Source organism: Scylla paramamosain, unplaced genomic scaffold (genome assembly GCF_035594125.1).
Source record: "Scylla paramamosain isolate STU-SP2022 unplaced genomic scaffold, ASM3559412v1 Contig30, whole genome shotgun sequence".
In the NCBI taxonomy this organism is placed as follows: Eukaryota; Metazoa; Arthropoda; class Malacostraca; order Decapoda; family Portunidae; genus Scylla; species Scylla paramamosain.
The window spans coordinates 366,729-375,591 of record NW_026973695.1 but is presented as its reverse complement, the minus strand read 5'-3'; the positions used below and the strand labels follow the sequence as shown (position 1 = coordinate 375,591).

Below are 8,863 nucleotides of genomic sequence, written 5' to 3'. Positions count from 1 at the left end.
TAATTAACTAATGTTTTGGGCATTGCTGAACATTGTTTTGAGTAATATGAACAAATTCCTCTGTATGACTTTCAGTTACATATTGGGAGAAAAAAAAAAAAGTTTCTTTCTGGTCAGCCTTTGGGACACAAACTGCTGTAATAAATTTTATTTCTTGAACATTGGTTTTACTTTGTTGAGGAAGGAGGGTTAGGTTAGGTTAGGTTAGTTAGGTTAGGTGATTGTTAGCAGTGCTTAAAACCCCTGCAGTTGTATAAAAAGAAGTTTGCTCTTGTGTACATGTATTTAATTATTGGTGCTGTTACAAAATTTACCCATATAGTCAATAAACATAACCAAGAACCAACTAAGCAATGGATTATAAATAGGAGTATGTACAGTACCTCTGGCAGTCAGGTCTGAGACAATGACCACTGCAGTGCTAGATAACATTATTGTGCTCTAATGCATTCATGATTTACACCAAGTTGATTTGGCTTTACATGTGAACTTCTAAGTGGGTGATAATTGCAACATTCATATCCATGCAGGTGGGGGCCTCCAGATGAGACAACACACACTGCTGTGGAGTTGGTCATGCTGTGGATGTTGTCTCACACAACATTTGCAGGACTGCCATACCCTGAAAGTGATGGCACCACACTGCATAAGTAAACTAACAAAGGTCAAATTACATTTTGTAAATTAATGCTGTTTTTAAGTGCAGTACTGTAATGTAACAATAATTGTGCTACAGCATCATCTTCCATGGGGCTGGCAGCATCATGTCCAACACTCATCTTCATGAATGTTCATCTGCACATTTGCTCATCAACTCAGCAAAACCATGTGATAAACACAGACATGACTAGGTTGACTGCTAATTAAAAGAAAAATTTGTCAATAAAAACATCACTCAAAGAATACCAGCTTATTCTCTACCTGCAGTAATGACAGCTTTTTTTTTTTTTTTTTTTCTCCAGAAGTGTCAGGGCCTCTAGGACCACAGCCTTCCACCAGCAGTGGTGTTGGAGCCATCCAACCCTCTTCTGCTGGTGTCGCTGGGTCCACAGGGGCCTCTGGATTTGACAATGGTGTATCATCTGCACTGGATGAGGAGATCTTTGTTCAAATTATGCTCATTATAGATGACTACATGCAATGGTGAATAACATGTTAACATGTATTCAGTTGTGTCCTCCAGTACAATGAACACTGATTATACAACTCCTGCCACTAAGTCTGTTGTTCTTGCTACTCTGACCTAATTTTTTATTTTATTTTTTTATTATATTTATTTATTTTTTTTTTTGAGGAATACATCTCTGAGGCATATAAAGTGTTGATTCCATAAGTGCATCACACCACCAGCCTGGGTACAGTATAGCAGAAAGGTCCAAGGAGCAAATGAGGTAAAAGGACACAGCAAGATAGCGTGACATGTAACTTGAAATACCACTTACTTTGTAACTTGAGGTGTAGTCATGTTTGCTTCTAAACTGTATTTCAGATGGCCACTCTGACTTGGAAGTTCTCTCTCAAGCACAGGAAACCCAACAGCAGATTAGTCGGAGTATGGACGAGCTGGTGATGGTGCAGCTGGCTGTACAAAACATGTCCCAGGCACTTTGACAATCTGTTGAAGTGCAGAGGAACATTGTGCATTCATTGCAGCAGCTGGTAACACTTACTGAGCACTTCATTAATGCCAACACCAGCCACCAATAATTTATAGCATTTTAATGTTTACCTTTCATAAGTTTATCTTTATTAAGTTAAGTTATAAGACTAAGTTATCAAATTAAGTTATATTAAGCAATATTTCTTTTCTGTAGAATTAAGTTGTAGCAATTCTATCATTAACCTCGAGCAGCATGTTAATGTTAGTGCAATATAATACCAAACTTCACTGTGATACCTACAATGCTTCTGTGTTACTTAAAATACAAAAGTAAGATTAGTGTTTTGTGGTGACCTGCTGGTGGACATTTCTGTAAATAAGTTTATTTACTTTTTTTTTTTTTTTCAGGATGTGAACTATACTCATATATGTTATATTTTTCTTTTTCTTGCAAAGACTTTGGTAATTGGTAATTTTATTTTATTTTTAAATAAATCTACAGCACTTTTTTAATCTATTTGTGTTATTCATACCTAATACTAGCAAGCCACTTAAGTATTTGATGAATTTAAATGTTGCACTGATCTCTTTCATTTAGTATGCAGTGATACATGGAAAACCATTATTTCACTCATTACATGATTACTGACCTCACTTCCATACTTCAGTGCTGGAAGAAGTTTTGTATGATTTCTTGCTACACAATTCTGCCTGAAGCACACTGATCCCTCGACAGCACAGCAGGGTTGGTATCAGCATGGGGCACTGTTTCATCCTCAAGAGGTGGTAGCTGTAAGCAGACTTTTGTGAGGGTCTGAGAGGTCTAGGGACTGGAACCTAACTGTTCCATTTGTTTAAAGTTATATTGTAGAGGAACAGTCATGTAGTTTGACATTTAGCATTCTGATGATCTAAAACTAGCCCAAACCATAATGACTTTCAGACATCTTTGTAGGAAAAAAAAAAAAAAAGAATGTTTATTTTTGTTAAATGATGGTACACTTCTGACAAATTTCATTACCCCAACAACAAGTGTAAGAACATTCATGACTGTACTCGGTTAAATCTAATGTCCATGATACAGATATATCCTGTCAACTACCAGAAAAATAGTGACAAGTACATATGTCATCAGGAACTTGATGCAGCAGTTGTGTAGGAGCAGGCAAGTATTAATTATTTTGACACACTTGATGGGTCTGTACTGCAAGCCACCTCCACAAGAGTGCAGGCACCTGTGAAAAGTGAGATTTCATACTACAAGAGGATTCATTACTTATAAAAGAGTATATCAAGTGTTCATTTATAACTAATGTCAAGGCTTATCACACTATGTTTTCTTATGCAATACCAGTAACCATGTGCAGTCACATGAAAATCAATAAAATACATGGTTGGGTAAACATGTGATGCAATAATGCTATATACCTGGCAATCTGGAGGAGTAGCTGAGGATCACTTCACTTGCATCACAAACAAGTTGGATGTTCAGAGGGAGTGATACCTTTTCCAGTTCAAGTAGAGGGCCTCATCCACACTTTGCTCCTTCATGGTAATGTGGCTGCCTGTGCACACAAAAGAAACTATTACATGATCATGTTACACAGTAGCTACATATATAGGAGGAGGCAGTAGACACCTGCCGAAACGATAATTACTCCCAGTGAGGTCTAAAGCACTGTTCAGGGGGTGCTGTGAACTTATCATTAAACCCAGCTGTGACCTCACTGAACGTTTCCCTTTGTGTCTCACAACACAAGGGGGTAGTCACAGCCTGCCCTCTAAAGACAACTCTCTTCCTCCACACAAAACTACAAGCACCTAATAACACACACACCCTTCACTCAAAAAATTTTAAAATCATGGCGACTCCTACACCAGCCTCGGAGTCCCCATCTGGGGAGGGGACCATAAATGTCCCCAGGTCGGACTGCCTTTCCGTCGACGACCCTAAGTGTCTTGACACCCCCCTCAACTTTTTCTTCATTAACTTCTGCAACATTCGCGGTCTAAGATCTAATTTTCAATCTGTAGAACACCACCTCTCCTCCTCTAAACCTCATCTTCTTTTCCTCACTGAAACTCAGGTGTCTGAGGCAACTGACAGTAGCCCCTTTTCTGTTCCCTCCTACTTTCTCTATCCTCATTTTCGATCCAAAGCTGGATGCTGCGTTTATGTGCGCAATGACTTAACCTGCTCTCGTGCCCACGCTCTTGAATCTTCCGAGTTTTCCACCATCTGGCTATGACTACAGAGTCATTCTCATACTAAATTTATCTGTGCTGTATACCTCTCTCCTAACTCCTCTGACTATAAGAAATTCTTTGACTACTTAACTTCCAAAGTGGAGCACATTCTGACCCTCTTCCCTTTTGCAGAGATCTCCATTCTTGGAGACTTCAATGTTCACCACCAGCTTTGGCTTTCCTCTCCCTTCACTGACCATCCTGGTGAACTAGCCTACAACTTTGCTATCCTCCATGACCTGGAGCAATTGGTGCAACACCCTACTCGTATTCCTGACCGTCTTGGAGATACGCCCAACATTCTTGACCTTTTCCTGACCTCTAATCCTTCTGCTTATGCTGTCACCCTTTCTTCTCCGTTGGGCTCCTCCGATCACAATCTCATATCTTTATTTTGTCCTATCACTCCAATCCCTCCTCAGGATCCCCCTAAGCGAAGGTGCCTCTGGCGTTTTGCCTCTGCTAGTTGGGGGGACCTGAGGCGGTATTTTGCTGATTTTCCTTGGAATGACTACTGCTTCCGTGTCAGAGACCCGTCTTTGTGTGCTGAGCGCATAACAGAGGTGATAGTGTCTGGCATGGAGGCGTACATTCCTCACTCTTTTTCTCGTCCTAAACCTTCTAAACCTTGGTTTAACACAGCTTGTTCTCGTGCTATACATGATAGAGAAGTGGCCCACAAAAGGTACTTAAGCCTTCCTTCACCAGAATCTCATGCACTTTATATTTCTGCCCGGAACCATGCCAAGTCTGTTCTCCAACTAGCCAAAAACTCCTTCATTAACAGAAAATGTCAAAACCTTTCAAGATCTAACTCCCCTCGTGATTTCTGGCATCTAGCCAAAAATATCTCCAATAACTTTGCTTCTTCTTCTTTCCCTCCTCTACTTCAACCAGATGGCACCACTGCTATCACATCTATTTCTAAAGCTGAACTCTTTGCTCAAACCTTTGCTAAAAACTCTACCTTGGACGATTCTGGGCTTGTTCCTCCCTCTCCTCCACCCTCTGACTACTTCATGCCTCGTATTAAAATTCTTCGTAATGATGTTTTCCATGCCCTCGCTGGCCAAAACCCTCAGAAGGCTTATGGACCTGATGGGGTCCCTCCTATTGTTCTCCGAAACTGTGCCTCCGTGCTTGCACCTTGCCTAGTCAAACTCTTTCAGCTCTGTCTGTCAACATCTACCTTTCCTTCTTGCTGGAAGTTTGCCTACATTCAACCTGTTCCTAAAAAGGGTGACCGCTCTAATCCCTCAAACTACCGTCCTATTGCTTTAATTTCCTGCTTATCTAAAGTTTTTGAATCTATCCTCAACAGGAAGATTCTTAAACATCTATCACTTCACAACCTTCTATCTGATCGCCAGTATGGGTTCCGTCAAGGCCGCTCTACTGGTGATCTTCTGGCTTTCCTTACTGAGTCTTGGTCATCCTCTTTTAGAGACTTTGGTGAAACTTTTGCTGTTGCCTTGGACATATCAAAAGCCTTTGATAGAGTCTGGCACAAAGCTTTGATTTCCAAACTACCCTCCTACGGTTTCTATCCTTCTCTCTGTAACTTCATCTCAAGTTTCCTTTCTGACCGTTCTATTGCTGCTGTGGTAGACGGTCACTGGTCTTCTCCTAAATCTATTAACAGTGGTGTTCCTCAGGGTTCTGTCCTGTCACCCACTCTCTTCTTATTATTCATTAATGATCTTCTAAACCAAACTTCTTGTCCTATCCACTCCTATGCTGATGATACCACCCTGCACTTTTCCACGTCTTTTCATAGACGTCCAACCCTTCAGGAGGTAAACATATCACGCAGGGAAGCCACAGAACGCCTGACTTCTGATCTTTCTAAAATTTCTGATTGGGGCAGAGCAAACTTGGTATTGTTCAATGCCTCAAAAACTCAATTCCTCCATCTATCAACTCGACACAATCTTCCAGACAACTATCCCCTCTTCTTCAATGACACTCAACTGTCCCCCTCTTCTACACTGAACATCCTCGGTCTGTCCTTTACTTAAAATCTGAACTGGAAACTTCACATCTCATCTCTAGCTAAAACAGCTTCTATGAAGTTAGGTGTTCTGAGACGTCTCCGCCAGTTTTTCTCACCCCCCAGCTGCTAACTCTGTACAAGGGCCTTATCCGTCCATGTATGGAGTATGCTTCACATGTCTGGGGGGGTTCCACTCATACTGCTGTTCTAGACAGGGTGGAATCAAAAGCTTTTCGTCTCATCAACTCCTCTCCTCTAACTGACTGTCTTCAGCCTCTCTCTCACCGCCGCAATGTTGCATCTCTAGCTGTCTTCTACCGCTATTTTCATGCTAACTGCTCTTCTGATCTTGCTAACTGCATGCCTCCCCTCCTTCCGCGGCCTCGCTGCACAAGACTTTCTTCTTTCTCTCACTCCTATTCTGTCCACCTCTCTAACGCAAGAGTTAACCAGTATTCTCAATCATTCATCCCTTTCTCTGGTAAACTCTGGAACTCCTTGCCTGCTTCTGTATTTCCATCTTCCTATGACTTGAATTCCTTCAAGAGGGAGGTTTCGAGACACTTGTCCACCAATTTTTGACCACTGCTTTGACCCTTTTAGGGACTGGCATTTCAGTGGGCATTTTTTTTTATTAGATTTTTGTTGCCCTTGGCCAGTGTCCTTCCTACATAAAAAAAAAAAAAAAAAAAAAAAAAAATATATATATATATATATATATATATATATATATATATATATATATATATATATATATATATATATATATATATATATACATATATATATATATATATATATATATATATATATATATACATAAAATATGAAAACTTTTTAATGCTTAACAGGAACTTGAGGCTGTGAGATACCTTTCACTCAAAGGAAACACCGATGAAGTGATAGATTATAACAACAGCACTAAATTTAAAATAAAATACATTATTGTTAATCTTACCATCAATGGCCCCAATAACCGTTAGGAAATTTTTAATCCTGAAGAACTGGTGTGCAGTTCTCCTTTGATCAAGGTGTGTTGGAGGCATCTTGATTTCCTGCACTGACTTATCACTCAACACGGTGCACACACACACTTGAAGACCCTGCTGACACTTGCTTGCATAGGTCCTGAAAGCAGATTATAAGCCATTAGTTTTCATTTTATTTATTTATTTATTTTAAATAAGATATATGTTTCTGCTGTAAGAGAGAGAGAGAGAGAGAGAGAAAAAAAAACAGCAGCAATGTAATGTGATCCTTGTAGCTGTAGTACAGTGTTGTTTCCATGAGTGCAGCCGTATTCATGCACACATTACATCTGTCAACTTTTTTTGCCAGCAGTATAATAAATCAAGTTATCCTCAAGACAGTGTTAGAAACATGTCAGAAATAAACCTACAAGTCTAGAAATATTTGTACACATGAATAATAATGTGGTGTGTGAGGAAGGGACAGCCCCAGGGGTACTTGACAGCAGGTTTGGTAAGGTTGGCATCATCCCTCATCCCTCCTTATCAATTGTGCACTCACATATTTTGACACTATTAACTAATCTTGGCATGTTCCTAACACTGGATTACAACTTTATAAACTGTGGCATGCAGCAGGTTGACTTTTATGCCTTTTATCCTTGAAAGTCAGCCACACTTAAGTATTATTCACCACACTGAACATCAGTTTATTCACCTACAAAAGTTATTTATGGGATATTATGCAATTTGTTTACACAAAAAGTAGTGGTAATTGTTTGGAGTCCTCTCTTGTCCTTATTACACGTCTATCCTCTTCCATTCTTTCACATATACAGTACCTCTTGATAAACCTGAAACATATATGTACCCCCATCCTTCAGGGGTTCCACAGGTTATGCTAACTTATAGTAGTGTCCTTAAGGGTGGGTCTAGCCCCTGTGGTTATGTTGGATTAGGTAATGTTTCTTATAAAAGTGTACGGTGACTAACCTAATCTCTGGGGGGCCTTCGCCCATCCCTTGGACTCCCTGAAGGGCAGGGGCACTTCTTCCTCGCCTTAAAGTTACGTTTTATGTGTATCTAAAGGTATATGCGAAGAATGTAAGAGAATAGACCATTAATAAGGTCAGGGAAAGGGCTCCCTGATAACTTCCACAACAGCCAGCCCCTGTACTGAAGCATGCAACACCAGTATCATCTTACCAGCAGTGTCTCCAATGACGTTTTGGAAGGGCCCACTGGCAAACAGTCTCTGGGCCAGCAGAACCTGGGTGTGAGTTGGTAATGCCTGGCTATGCCTTGTCCTTCTCTCCAGCTGAGGCTGCATCTCCTCAAACAAGAGGTTTAGTAGGTCTGCCGCGGGAAGCGATATTTGATCATGAGCTCATTATCACTCAATGCCAAGGGGTCGTGGCGATCCTGAAAGCGCCTTTCTTGCCTCAAGGCACGAACGTGGTAGTATGTTAAGAAAATATCCAATATATGCACAAGAAACGACGAAAACAATACGTAATCACAGTACACACTTGTTAGTGGGTGGGGGAATGGGGAGTGCGCACGTGTGGGACAAATCAGCCTCTTCATTTGTTTTCAGTGTTCCATGCAAGATTTCACTTTATGCATCACAAAACCATGCTTCCTTGCTGGTAAAGCTTGTAAACAATTAAAAAAAGGTTATTTTGTGCACATAAATATTTATATAAGAGTTTTCAGGCGAGGTGGAGTTAACCTACATCACCTCAGGAGGTTGTAACTTTACAACCTTGCTACTATGGCAACACCAACCTCTTATGCGTTCGTGGATACCATATGGCGGTCCGAGGTTGATAATGGGCGCTGATCGCAGTTTGTTAAAAGTAGCAACCGTTTCGTGGATCTGGCCCCTGGATGCTTAAGAGAGAGAGAGAGAGAGAGAGAGAGAGAGAGAGAGAGAGAGAGAGAGAGAGGAGAGGGAGAAGGTGATGGGGAGAGTAAGAGGGGAAGGTGAGAATGTCAGTCAGGTGATGTTTAGGTAAATGGAAGGTGATAGGGAAAGATTACGGTGTTTGTGAA

The 8,863-nt window shown here is 40.7% G+C and overlaps 1 long non-coding RNA gene across 3 annotated transcripts; it reads right to left on the bottom strand.

Moving 5' to 3' along the window:
* Nucleotides 1–264: 264 nt before the first annotated feature.
* LOC135097729 (uncharacterized) lies at nt 265–8,590 on the bottom strand. 3 transcript variants are annotated; one of them, XR_010266086.1, is made up of 7 exons: nt 8,015–8,590; nt 6,799–6,968; nt 3,029–3,165; nt 2,264–2,835; nt 1,443–1,615; nt 922–1,087; nt 265–622 (listed from the first exon to the last, which is right to left on the bottom strand). It is a non-coding gene; the product is annotated as an uncharacterized LOC135097729 (long non-coding RNA). The 3 variants fall into 3 exon arrangements; XR_010266087.1 differs by having other exon boundaries at nt 922–1,082; XR_010266088.1 differs by lacking the exon at nt 922–1,087.
* Nucleotides 8,591–8,863: the final 273 nt, after the last annotated feature.